At 49.4% G+C, this 14,293-nt stretch overlaps 1 protein-coding gene across 9 annotated transcripts in view; it reads right to left on the bottom strand.

Annotated features, from left to right (window-relative positions):
• Positions 1-14,293, bottom strand: part of SYTL3 (synaptotagmin like 3) — a 67,046-nt gene that overhangs the window by 27,319 nt on the left and 25,434 nt on the right. The gene's annotated exons all lie outside the window — the stretch shown is intronic.

Genomic DNA, 14,293 nt, shown 5'->3' with positions numbered 1-14,293 from the left:
TGCTTTCAGGCACCGGCCTAAATATATAAAAGCTCGGGAGGATGTAAATCACTATAGGTGAAATTAAACCCAGTGCACCAGGTCACCACAAGCCCTAAGCACCACTTAAATCTCACCTAAGCCAAAAACTGTTTTATTAGCTTACCTCACCCTCTCTTCAGAGGTAGTTTGGCAAGACTAAAGATGCTAATAATAGAAGTGTAGGACTGCAAGGGACCTCAAGAGGTCATCTAGTCCAGTCCCCTGAACTCAAGGAAGGACTGTGTAATAACTAGATCATTTCTGAATGGTGATTGTCTAACCTGTTCTTAAAAACCTCCAATGGCGTAGATTCCACAACCTCTGCAGGCAATTTGTTTCAGTGCTTAATTACCCAGACAGGAAGTTTTTCCTAATGTCAAACCTAAACCTCCCTTGCTGCAATTTAAACCCATTGCTTCTTGTCCTATCCTCAGAGGTTAACGAGAACAATTTTTCTCCCTCCTCCTTGTAACAACCTTTTATGTACTTGAAAACTGTTAACATGTCCCCCCTCATTCGTCTCTTCTCCAGACTTAACAAACCCAGTTTTTTCAATCTTTCCACACAGGTAGTGTTTTCTAGACCTTTACTCATTTTTGTTTCTCTCCTCTGGACTTTCTCCAATTTGTCCAGATCTTTCCTGAAATATGGTGCCCAGAACCGGACACGATACTCCAGTTGAGGCCTTATCAGCACAGAGTAGCGTGGAATAACTAATTCTCATGTCTTGCTTACAACACTCCTGCTAATACATCCTAGAATGATGTTTGCTGTTGACTCATATTTATCGTGCAATCCACTACAACTCCCAGATCCCTTTCCACGGTACTCCTTCCTAGGCAGTTATTTCCCACTTTGTACATGTGCAATTGATTGTTTCCTCCTTAGTGCATTTGTCCTTATTGAATTTCAGACTATTTACTTCAGAACATTTCTCCAGTTTGTCCAGATCATTTTGAATGTTTATCCTATCCTGCAAAGCATTCGCAACCCATTGCAGCTTGGTATCATCCGCAACTTTTATAAGCGTATGCTCTATGCCCATTATCTATATCATTTATGAAGATATTGAACAGAACCAGAACCCGGACTGATCCCTGCAGGACCACACTCGATATGCATTTCCAGCTTGACTGTGAAAAACCTCTCATAAATACAGAAAAGTAATCTTATCTGATTCCCAGATACTGGGCCTATCTATCTAAGATACTTATATGTATATATATATCACCATAGTATCTGAGTACTTCACAACATTTTAATGTATTTATCCTCACACTCTTGCATGGTAGGGAAGTACTATTATCCCCATTTTACAGAAGGGGAACTGAGGGCAGGTCTTCACTTAAAATGTAGGATCAGCGCTTAAGTGAAGATGCTCCTTCACCAATGGGAGACAGCTCTCCCGTCAGTGTAATTAATCCACCTCTCCGAGAGGCAGTAGTTATGTCATACCCCTGAGCAATGTAGTTCTACTGACATAAGTCTGCAGTGTAGATCTGGCCTGAGGCACAGATCTGAGTGACTTGCCAAAGGTCACACAGGAAGTCTATGGCAGAGCAGGGAATAGAACCAATAGAATAGTCTATGGCAGAGCAGGGTCTCCAAGTCCGAGGCTAACCAATACAAGACAATCCTTCTTCTCTAGGGTGCTAAGTGGATGTAAATGGGACCTGAGTAGTGCACAGGCGTTGTGGTGACCCACTGTACAGAAGTAAATATGACCTATAAAACATAATCACTGTGAAAAGTAGTGCAAATGAACAGACAGAAAAGTAATACTCATGAAAGCACTTTCAATGTGATTTTGAAAAGGTCTTTTCATTTTTCACACAATACATTTGAACAATTATGAATATGCACCAATGACTCACAAACAAAAAAGAGACTGTGTATAAAGCTTGGGTCATCCAATCAGGGAGCAGAAACAATGACATGACTTAGATGACCAATCACAAGTCTTTAAGAACAACAATCATAAATGCTTTATCAATCACGAACAATTAGAGTCATAAAAATCACAAACAGACAAAAGTTGTAAACTAAATTAATTTAATAAATGGAAAATAGCAAGTACCTGGCTCATTGCTAAGTCACTGTTAGCAATGTCAGCATGTCACTAGTAATATTGCTCTAAGAGCAATGTGAGTATTGTGGTCTGTTGCAGAAGACATCATTAACTATAACAATAGAGGAGGTAACACCTTTTAACAGTTGGGTTTGGTGGTAGTAATAATTTTTTCTAAATGTTATAAGGTTTACCAAGTGTCCTGAATTTGATGCTCAGTTGACCACAAGGACAATTATCATGAGTAATGTCCGGTATCTTGGGTTTATTACTGCTTTAGCCCATTACAGTAGAGCCTCAGAGTTAAGAACACCCAAGTTACAAACTGACCAGTCAACAACATACCTCATTTGGAACGGAAGTATACAATTAGGCAGCAACAGAGACAAAAAAGCAAATACAGTACAGTACTCCGTCAAACATAAACTACTCAAAAAAATAAAGGGAAAGTTTAAAAAAAAAGATTTGACAAGGTAAAGAAACTGTTTCTGTGCTTGTTTCATTTAAATTAATATGGTTAAAAGCAGCATTTTTCTCCTGCATAGTAAAGTTTCAAAACGATTAAGTCAACATTCAGTTGTAAACTTTTGAAAGAACAATCATAATGCTTTGTTCAGAATTACGAACATTTCGGAGTTACAAACAACCTCCATTCCCGAGATGTTCGTAACTCTGAGGTTCTACTGTGATTTACTATTTAGTAAAAGCAGCTAAATGCTTTTATGAAGGTTGGTTGTTTAAGCTGCTAAAATATTAACAGGAGAAGTGGCATACCGGTATAGCATTTCATTTTTTAAAGCCTATAACATGGAAAGAATAAAAATGTTAGCCATAGTGTATACTAGTAAATTAACCTTGTATTACTCTATCAAGCCAAAAGAGGGCTCTGTCAGTACACTCTTGGAGGATGCATAACTAAGCACAATGCAGTGTTTCAGTTATCCAGAGACCTGATCCTGAAAGGTGACGAATGTCATCAACCACGGTTTACTTCATTGGGAATTGAGAGCACTCAGCACCCTGTAGGACCAGGCCCAATGTCTGAGAAAAAAAGGTTACTCACTTCTTGTAACTGTTGTTCTTCGAGATGTGTTGTTCATGTCCATTCCAAACAGGTGTGTGCGCACACACGTGCACGTTGGCTGGAAGATTTTTCCCCTAGCAGCATCTGTCGGGCTGCCCTGGGTGCTCCCTGGAGTCGCACTTTCATGGTACTCAATATAGAGCCCTGCCGACCTGCCATCCCTTCAGTTCCTTCTTGCTAGCTACTCCGACAGAAGGGTAGGAGGGTGGGTATTGGAATGGACATGAACAACACATCTAGAAGAAAAACAGTTACGAGAAGTGAGTAACCAGATTTTCTTCTTCGAGTGCTTGTTTAATGTCCATTCCACCAGGTGACTTCTAAGCCAAATTCAGGAGGTGGGGTCGGAGCTGTTCACTGATTGGAGTACTGCTTTTCCAAAGGCCGCATTGCCTCTGGCCTGCCAGGTGATTGCATCGTGCGTGGCAAAAGTGCGTATGGAAGACCACGTTGCCGCTCTGTAGATTTCCTGGGTGGGAACTTGAGCCAGGAATGCCATCTATGAAGCCTGGGCCCTGGTAGAGTGTGCAGTGATCGGAGGCGCGAGGACCCCTGCCAGGTTTGTAGCACTTGCTGATACAGGCCACGATCCATGATGAAATGCGCTGGGCCGAAACTGACTGGCCTTTCATCCTGTCCGCCACTGCCACAAAGAGCTGGATCGACTTCCTGAACAGTTTAGTTCTCTCTGTGTAGAAAGCGAGCGCTTTTCAGAAGTTCAGAGTGTGGAGTCTCTGCTCCCTGTTGTTAAAATGAGGTTTAGGGTAGAAAACCAGAAGGAAAATGTCCTGGTTGATGTGGAACTGCGACACATCATTTGGGAGGAATGCAGGGTGGGGCCTGAGCTGAACTTTGTCCTTAAAGAACACCGTGTAGGATGGGTCTGAAGTCAGAGCCCTGAGCTCAGACACCCTCTTGGCCGAGATTATCGCCACCAGGAACGTGACATTGTGGGAGAGGTAGAGCAGGGAGCATGTTGCTAAAGGCTCAAAGGGGTGCCCCATGAGTCTAGAGAGGACCAAGTTGAGGTCCCAAGCAGGAACTGGTTGGCAAACATGCGGGTACAGCCTGTCGAGCCCCTTTAGGAAGTGGCTGACAATGGGGTTACAAAAAAACCAAGCGGCCTTGTACACCCAGGTGGAATACCAAGATGGCAGCAAAGTGCACTCTTATAGAAGGTAACGAGAGAACCTCCTGTTTCAGATATAGAAGGTAGTCCAGAATGTGCAGCACTGAGACTAGTATCAGTGGCGAGTCGTGCTGTGCCGACGAGATTAAAAATCTCTTCCACTTGGCAAGGTACGTGGCCCTCATCGAGGATTTTCTACTGCCAAGGAGGACCTGTCTAACCTGGTCTGAAAAGGAAAGCTCTGACGGATTCAACCATGGAGCTTCCATGCTGTGAGATGGAGTGACTGCAGGAGACTGTTGAAGACATCCGTGATCCTGCGTGAGAAGGTCCGGGAAGAGCGGCAAGGTAATCAGGGCTCCCACTGACATGTCTAGGAGAGATGTGGACCAATGCTGACGAGGCCAGGCCGGTGCTATCAGTATGACCTGAGCACCATCTCTGCGCATCTTGAGCGGACCTTGTGAACAAGTGGTATCGGTGGGAAGGCATATAAGAAAGCCCCTTCCCAGTGGAGGAGGAACACATCTGCTGTGGAGCCCAGGCTGTGATTCTGGAAGGAGCAGAACTGCTGGCACTTCCTGTTGCGTCGTGTGGCAAAGTGATCGATCAAGGGAAATCCCCACCTCTGGAAGACTGAAGTTGCAACGTCCGGGCGAAGGGACCACTCGTGGCTGCGGAATGACTTGCTGAGGCGGTCTGCCAGTTCGTTCTGAATCCCAGCCAGGTATGACACCTGGAGGTCGACTGAATGTTCTACACAGAAGTCCCATAGCATGAGGGCTTCCCGGCACAGGAAATGCATCCCACAGCACTGGGGCCGCCGGTGCCTGCATCAAGGTCAAGCGTGGGAGATGGGTGTGTTGATGCCATGAAGGGCGGTGCCGAGGTCGGAGCCAAGCACAGTGCTGGAGTCAACAATGGAGCCGGAGGCAGAGGTGTCAGGACCGTAGACACCGAGGGCAGATGCGTAGCAGAAGGTGGCACGAAGGTGGCAGAGGCCACGGAAGATGTCCCACAGCATAGACCCTGGGTTCCTCCCTGGCCCTGGGGAAAAGCCCCGGGGGTCCAGAAGGGCCACTGAGACGGGTTCTGCCACTGCAGAGGCCATGCCTGGGGCTCTCTCATGTCTCTGCCGGACCTCGACCTGCGATTTCTTCTCCTCCCAGAGCAATAGGAGACGGACTCTGACTTCGAGGTCTCAGACACTGAAGACCACGGAGGAGCCGATCCTCGGTGTCTTGAATGTCGAGAGCTCAGGGAGCGGGTAGGCTCTCTGTCCGAGCAGGCAGGCGCCGAGGAACATGGCGAGGGGGACTGTCTTGACATCATATCCGGCTTCCCCTTTGAATGCACTGGAGGACGCGAATCCACTGGTGCTGAGGCGAGAAGGGTGCCGTAAGATGGAGGAGGTCCTGAGCAGCCTGGTACGCTTCCAGCGACGATGGGAGCTGCAGCTGCTGTGTAGGCGCCAGTAATCGAGGTGGGGCCGGACTCAACTGCCGCACTTGGGCAGGAGTTGACATGGCCCAGGCAGGGGATCCTGAAAAGTGGCCCACCTGGGGTCACATGTCTCATAACTTGGCTGGAGGAGAACGGTCACCCGGCTTCTTTTGAGGCACTGGTGAGTGGGAACGGTGCCTACTATCAGACGGGCCACATGAGGAGCTGTGTCAGTGCTGAGTGTCTCGGGAAAAGACGGTTACCTACCTTTTCGTAACTGCTGTTCTTCGAAATGTGTTGTTCACGTCCATTCCAATTAGGTGTGTGCATGCTGCGTACATGGATGTCGGAAAGTTTTTCCCTTAGCATCTCCCGTCAGGAGGGCAGGGGAGCCCCCTAGAGTAGCGCCCTCATGGTGGTGTATATATTACCCTGCCAGCCCGACCCCCCCTTTGGTTCCTTCTTGCTGTTGACTCCAACAAAGGGGAAGGGGGGGTGGGTATTGTAATGGACATGAACAACACATCTCAAAGAACAACAGTTATGAAAAGGTAGGTGTCATAAATATACAGGGAAGGGTAACCATCTTTCTGTAGACAGAGCTATAAAATCCCTCCTGGCCAGAGGGAAAACCCTTTCACCTGTAAAGGGTTAAGAAGCTAAGGTAACCTCGCTGGCACCTGACCCAAAATGACCAATGAGGAGACAAGATACTTTCAAATCTGAAGGTGGGGGGGAACAAAAGGTCTATCTGTCTGTGTGATGCTTTTGCTGGGAACAGATCAGGAATGCAGCCTTATAACTCCTGTTAAGTTAGTAAGTAATGTAGCTAAAAATGCGTTAGATTTCCTTTTGTTTAATGGCTGGTAAAATAAGCTGTGCTGGATGGAATGTATATTCCTGTTTTTGTGTCTTTTTGTAACTTAAGGTTTTGCCTCGAGGGATTCTCTATGTTTTGAATCTGACTACCCTGTAAGGTATTTACCATCCTGATTTTACAGAGGTGATTCTTTTACCTTTTCTTTAATTAAAATTCTTCTTTTAAGAACCTAATTGATTTTTTTATTGTTCTTGAGTTCCAAGGGCTTGGGTCTGTGTTCACCTGTACCAACTGGTGAGGATTATTATCAACCCTTCCCCAGGAAAGGGGGTGTAGGGCTTGGGGGGATATTTTGGGGGAAGACATCTCCAAGTGGGCTCTTTCCCTGTTCTTTGTTTAAAACGCTTGGTGGTGGCAGCATACCGTTCAAGGACAAGGCAAAGTTTGTACCTTGGGGAAGTTTTTAACCTAAGCTGGTAAGAATAAGCTTAGGGGGTCTTTCATGCAGGTCCCCACATCTGTACCCTAGAGTTCAGACTGGGGAAGGAACCTTGACAGTAGGTAACCGTCTTTTCTTCTTCGAGTGATTGTTCACGTCCATTCCAATTAGGTGACTTCCAAGCTTACCATAGGAGGAGGGTAGAAGTCATGGAACGATTGATTGGAGAACAGCTCTGCCAACTGCTGCATCATCTCTGGCCTGTTGGTTAACAGCACAGTGGGCTGTAAACGTGTGCACTGAAGACCAGGTGGCTGCTTTACAGATCTCATGGATAGGGACCTGAGCCAGAAAGACTGTCGAAGATGCCTGTGCTCTGGTTGAATGGGCCATAATTGCTGGGGCTGGAACCTTAACCAACTCATAGCATGTGCAAATGCAGTCTGCGATCCAGGATGATATGCGTTGCACAGAGAAGGAAGACCCTTCATTCTGTCAGCTATGGTGACAAACAATTGGGTCGACTTGCAGAAAGGTTTTGTTCGCTCTATATAGAACGCCAAGGCTCTCCGGACATCCAGGGTGTGTAGGCTGCAGTGCCCTGGGCTCGTGTGGGGTTTTGGAAAGAACACCGGTAAGCAAATGTCCTGACCCATGTGGAATTGGGAGACCACCTTGGGGAGAAATTTAGGGTGTGGTCTAAGCTGCTTCTTGTCCTTATGAAACACTGTGTAAGGCGATTCAGAGGTGAGGGCTCTCAGCTCAGACACCCTCCTTGCTGAAGTAATGGCCACCAGGAATGCCACCTTCCAAGAGAGATAGAGGAGGGAGCAAGTGGCCAGGGGCTCAAATGGTGGGCTCATGATTTGGAGAGGACCAAGTTTAAGTTCCAGGTTGGGACAGGTGGGCCAGAATTGGGGGAACCCCCTTTCCAGACCTTTGAGGAATCGCCCCACTATGAGATTAGAAAACACCAAGCGCCCAGACTTCCCTGAATGGAAAGCTGAAATGGCTGCCAGGTGTACTCTTATGGAGGAAGGGGATAGACCCTGATGCTTAAGGCGCAGGAGGTATTCTAGAATAACTGGGAAGGGAGCCTGGAGTGGTTGAAGGCGCTTGGGTTTACACCAACAGGAAAACCTTTTCCATTTTGCCAGGTAGGTAGCCCTAGTGGAAGGTTTCCTACTGCCGAGGAGAATCTGTCTCACCGACTGAGAGCACTGTCTGTCCATGGAATTTAGCCACAGAGTTACCAAGCCATGAGATGCAAAGATTGCAGGTTTGGGTGAAGGAGGCACCCGTGGTCCTGCGTGATCAGATCTCGGTGGAGGGGCAGGGCAATCGGGGCATTCACAGACAGCTCTATAAGGGTTGTATACCAATGCTGTCTGGGCCAAGATGGGGCAATCGTGATTACCATCGCCCTGTCTCTGTGAATTTTAAGGAGGACCCAGTGGACAAGCAGGATAGGAGGGAAGGCATACTTCAGACCCCAGCCCCATGGTGTTAAGAACGCATCAGCGACCGAGCCTGGACTGCGGTTTTGGAATGAGCAGAACTGAGGACACTGACTGTTGCTCTCGGGGGCGAAGAGGTCTACTTGGGGATAACCCCAATTCTGGAAGACTGACTGTATGATGTCCAACCTGATTGACCACTCGTGCATGTGGTAAGACCTGCTGAGGCGATCCGCAAGCTTGTTCCGCACTCCTGGGAGGTAGGATGCTTCGAGCTGAATGGATCGGGCTATACAGAAGTCCCAGAGAAGGAGAGCCTTGCAACAGAGAGGTGAGGAGCGGGCTCTGCCTTGTTTGTTTATATAGAACATGGCGGTGGTGTTGTCTGTCAGGACTGTGATGCTGTGACCTTGTAATGTGGCATGAAAGGTTTGGCAGGCCAGATAAACCACCCTGAGATCCTTCAGGTTGATATGGAGAGGTATCTCGTCCCTCGACCACAAGCCTTGCGTCCTCAGGTCCCCTAAGTGTGAGCCCCAGCCCAGAACTGATGCATCTGTTACTAACGTCAGAGAAGGTTGGGGCTTGGCGAAGGGGACCCCTGCACAGACCACTGGCTGGTCCAGCCACCAGCGCAGGGATTCTAGCACTTGAGCTGGGATTGTCACCATGCGGTCCAGGGGGCCTCTGTACGGACGGTAAGACAGTGCGAGCCATGCTTGTAAGGGTCTGAGTCTCAGTTGGGCATGCCTGACTATGTACGTGCATGCTGCCATATGTCCTATCAGCTGTAGGCAACACCTGAATGTGGTAGTGGGATACCAAAGCATTGAATTTACGATCTGCTCTATGGCCTGGAATCTGGGCTCTGGAAGGCTTGTTTTTGCCTGTATTGAGTCCAGGACTGCCCCTATAAACTCTAACCTTTGGGTGGGTATGAGAGAAGATTTGGGCACATTGAGGAGGAGCCCCAGCCTGTGAAACATGTCCATGGCCATCGTCAGGTGGGACTGAACCTCTTTCTTGGAACGACCTGTGAGAAGCCAGTTGTCGAGGTACAGGAACACTCGAACCTGCCTTTTCCGCAGGAAGGCTGTCACCACCAACATGGATTTCGTGAACACTCAGGGGGCTGTGGAGAGGCCGAATGAGAGAACCGTGAACTGGTAGTGATGTTGGTTTATGGCAAACCGGAGGAAGCGTCGGTGTGTCAGATGAATAGCGATATGAAAATATGCGTCCTTCATGTCGAGAGCAGCGTACCAATCCCCCAGATCCAAACATGGAATAATAGTGCTCAGGTAGACCATGTGGAACTGGAGCTGGACCAAAAATTTGTTGAGTCTGCGAAGGTCTAAAATGGGTCAAAGACCCCCCTTTGCCTTGGGGATTAGAAAGTAACAGGAGTAAAATCCCTTTCCCCTTAGCTCCTGCGGAATCTCCTCCACCGCACCTATCTCGAGGAGCGAACGAACCTCCTGCATTAGGAGTTGCTCGTGAGAGGGGTCCCTGAAGAGGGACGGGGAAGGTGGGTGGGAAGGAGAGGAGGAGGAAAACTGGAGAGTGTATCCCACCTGTACTGTGCATAGGACCCATCGGTCCGATGTTATATGGGACCACGCATGGCAGAAGTGGGTTAATCAGTTTAAAAATCATGGGGCTGGATCTGGGAACTGGATTGGTACACTGTCCTCAGGCGCGCCCTCAAAACCCTTGCTTGTTTCCAGGTTGGGGCTTATTCTGGCCCTGGTTAGGTGCGCTGTTCTGTCTGCGCCTGTTATTTCTGCCCCGCCTGCGATACGGCTCCTGCCTGGGTCAGGGTTGATACTGCCTCTGCTGCGGAGGCTGAGGCTTGCCGGCATATGCAACTTCAGCGTAGCAACTTCAGCGTGGCTCTAGAATCCTTGAGGCCATGCAGCCTGGAGTCCGTTTGCTCCGAGAAAAGGCCTGAACCCTCAAAAGGAAGGTCCCGGAGGGTATTCTGGACCTCTGGAGAGAGGCCCGACGCCTGGAGCCACGCTGAGCGTCGCATGACTACCCCAGAGGCAATGGTTCTGGCAGCATGAATCGAGGGAGGCTTGCAAGGAAGTCTTAGCCACCGCTTTCCCTTCCTCGATTAAAGCCGCAAACTCAGGGTGTGCATCCTGGGGCAGGCGATCCTTAAACTTGGACACTGCCATCCAAGAGTTGAAGTTGTGTCTATTGAGGATCACCCGTTGGTTGGCTATGCATAGCTGGAGGCCCCCGGAGGAGTAGACCTTTCTACCGAAGAGGTCCAAACGCTTAGCTTCCTTGGCCTTGGGGGCTGAGGCTTGTTGGCCGTGTCGTTCCCTTTCGTTGACTGCTGAAATGACTAGGGAACAAGGAGTCGGATGCCAGAACAGGAACTCATAGCCCTTGGAAGGGGCCAAGTATTTCCTTTCTACCTCCTTAGCCGTCAGCATGATGGAGGCTGGGGTCTGCCAAATAGTGTTGCAGTTGGACTGCATGGTCTTTATGAAAGGGAGAGCGATTCTGGAGGGACCCTTGAGGGCCAGAATGTCCACCATAGGATCCTCGTGCTCGACCGTTTCTTCCACCTGAAGGCCCATATTGAGGGCAGTTCTGCAGAGCAGCTCCTGGTGAGCCCTGTGGTCTATTGGTGGCGGTCCTGACACTGACATACCCACCACCTCGTCTGGGGAAGAGGTTGTCCTCATCTAGACCCTCCTGTGTGTCCCCATAGACCTGGGTCACTCCAGGGCCCTGCGGGACTGGCACCTCTTGAGGTGTCGCAGAGCTTGGTGCCATCTCAGATATTGGGTCTGGGGGCGCCGGTTGCTCTTGTGAGTCTGGGGGTGGCCTGGAGAGAGTGGCCTCCCTTGTCCTTGATGGGTGCCTGTGCGGCGACTTGGAATGGCTACTATAGCTAGAGCGACCAGAGTCGGCCTCGGATCCCGAGGATGCTGACTGAGCGGACCACAGCAGTGCCGAACATTGAGTGGTCGCAGGGTGCCAGGGAGTGGTGCCTGGCTGACCAGGACAACGAACGATACCGGGTGTCCTGGGACCGGTGTCGGGGACTGGTGTGCAGTCGCCGCGGGTGGCACTGGCTGGTTCGCCTCCAGTGCTGTAACCTCACACTGGGTTGCGGGCGCCAGGGAATAATGGGATGCCGAACTCGACCAGGAGCGGTGCCGAGATGGTGACCTGAGCGGCGCACCATTGCTGGCTTCTCTCTGGATAGCACCCTTCTAGGTGGTGCCGGAGGGGGCTTGGCACTGACAACTCAATGAGGTCTTCTGCTGCCTCGAAAGTGTCGGGTGTGGAGGGATGTTCAAGGACCTCCTCCAACCCTTTGTCGGCACTAAATTCGCTGGGTACCGGTCTCAACGGGGCCTGTGACGCCAGAGTCGACGGTGCAGCTTCTTGGCTTGGGCCCGCAATGTGTCTTTGCGTGCCGGGAGCATCTCTGAGCGGCTTAGTAGCTCTCTGGGAAGAGCACCCTCTTTCTCCGTGCTTGTGCCACTTAGTCGGTGCCGGAGAAGTTGACCGGTGCCGAAGTTTGTTGTCCCGTCTCGGTGCCGATGATTTGCGGTGCCAGGTCACACACGGATGCCGGGGCACTTCGCACCGAGGATGCCAGTGCCGGTCGGTTGGAGGCTGGAGGTTGTAACGCAGCCTCCATGAGCAACTGCTTAAGGCGAAAGTCTCTTTCTTTCTTAAAAAGAAAAGGAGTACTTGTGGCACCTTAGAGACTAACAAATTTATCTGAGCATAAGCTTTCGTGAGCTACAGCTCACTTCATCGGATGCATTCAGTGGAAAATACAGTGGGGAGATTTATATACACAGAGAACATGAAACAATGGGTGTTATCATACATACTGTTAAGGAGAGTGATCACTTAAGATGAGCTAATACCAGCAGGAGAGCGGGGGGGGGGGGGGGGGGGGGGGGAGGGGGAGAAGAAAACCTTTTGTAGTGATAATCAAGGTGGGCCATTTCCAGCATTTCTTTCTTGATGCACAGCTTAAAGGCCTTGCAGATCTTGCAGCGCTCTGACTGATGAGACTCTCCCAGACACCGGAGACAGGAATTGTGGGGGTCGCTGTTGGGCATAGACTTGCGGCACGTGGTGCAAGCTTTAAAACCCTGGGCTTGCGGCATTCACTGCAGCCCAAGGCTGGTGCTGGAAGTAGCTTCCAGACACCTGAGACAATGGATTTCTAACTACTGATAACTAACTGATAACTACATATGAAAGGCTAAGGGATCACTCACAAGCGAGAGAGAGAGAGAGAGAGAGAGAGAGAGAGAGAGAGAGAGAACGTTCCAACACTGCCACGGACGGTAAGAAAGAACTGAAGGGGGGTCGAGCCAGCACGGTAATATATACACCACCTTGAGGGCGCAACTCTAAGGGGCTCCCCTGCCATCCTGACAGGAACTGCTAAGGGAAAAAGTTTCCGACGTCCGTGCACGCGGCGCACGCACCCCTAATTGGAATGGACGTGAACAATCACTTGAAGAAGAAGAATCCTTTCTCGGTGCCAAGCTCGCCGATGGCACCAGGGCATTCCATATCGAGGATGACACAGTAGGGGTCGGGTCTCCCAAGCCTGGGTCAGAGTGGAGGTGTAGAGCTGCCTCCATGAGGATCACCTTGAGCCACTGTTCCCTTTCCTTAAGAGTTCTCAGACGGAACTTGCGCCACATCTTACAACGATCTTTCTGATGGGTCTCCCCCAGGCACCGTAGACACGACAAGTGCGGGTCACTCTTTGGCATGTGCTTGGTGCAGGCCACACAGTTTTTGAAACCTGGGGAACGTGGCATACCACGGCTCCAGGAAGCGGAGCGGGGGAAAAGGGGGTGGGCAACAAACTCTATACTAAGACACTAATAACATTAACGAACTAACTATATACAACCAGATAAAGAATGAACTTTCTGAACAAGAGCTACAGGAAGTTCCAGCCACTGTCACTGGCGGTAAGAAGGAACTGAAGGGGTGGCAGGTCGGCAGGGCTATATATTAGGCACCACGACGGCGCGATTCCAGGGGGCGCCCAGGACGACCCAATGGATGCTGCTAGGGGGAAAATCTTCAAGCCAATGTGCAAGTGTGCGTGCACACACCTGATTGGAATGGACATGAACAAGCACTTGAAGAAGAATAACAGAAAATCACTTTTCTGTATTTGTGAGAGATTGTTTAGATTTACATCTTTACTACTCTCACCAACCACCTCTGGGGGGGAGGGAAGAGTGAAATGAGCTCATATAACAACTTTTGGAACTCCACTGACCGCAAGAAGGTGAATCAACCAACATTATTAAATTGGGAAATGTGTTCTATCTAGAAGGGGATTCAGTGAAGTTGATAAATAACTGCTATCTGATTTTTAGCAAGGAAGTGTATCATTACTCATCTTCTCACTTTGTTTTGATGCCAGCTTTCAGTGAATACCTGTTGTTTCAAAGACTGCTTGATTACTTGATGTATAACACCCTTTTTCTCTTATATTGCTAATGTTTCCACAGATAAATAGAGCTCCCTGAGGGGGTATTTTAAGGACCAGTGTCTATTGGCTTCACCTGCGTATTATCCCTTCTTACATCTGAAGTCATAAAATGGGGATACTCTGGTCCAGGTTGTGTCATTTAGACACAGGTCCCAGATAGGGAAAGTGGGAAGCTACACCACCCCCAGGGGAGCTCAAGAAGGGACTGTGTCTCATAAAACACAATCCTTTCCCCAGAATGCAGGGGTAGAGCACACACTGTAGCAGCCCTTTGGGTGATGCAGCATGTTCCTCATTCACTTGACCTGCTTTGGGTTCCAGTGCTG

Source organism: Chelonia mydas, chromosome 3 (assembly GCF_015237465.2).
Source record: "Chelonia mydas isolate rCheMyd1 chromosome 3, rCheMyd1.pri.v2, whole genome shotgun sequence".
NCBI lineage: Eukaryota > Metazoa > Chordata > Testudines > Cheloniidae > Chelonia > Chelonia mydas.
The sequence above is the reverse complement of the archived record's forward strand: the minus strand, read 5'-3'. Positions and strand labels throughout refer to the sequence as shown.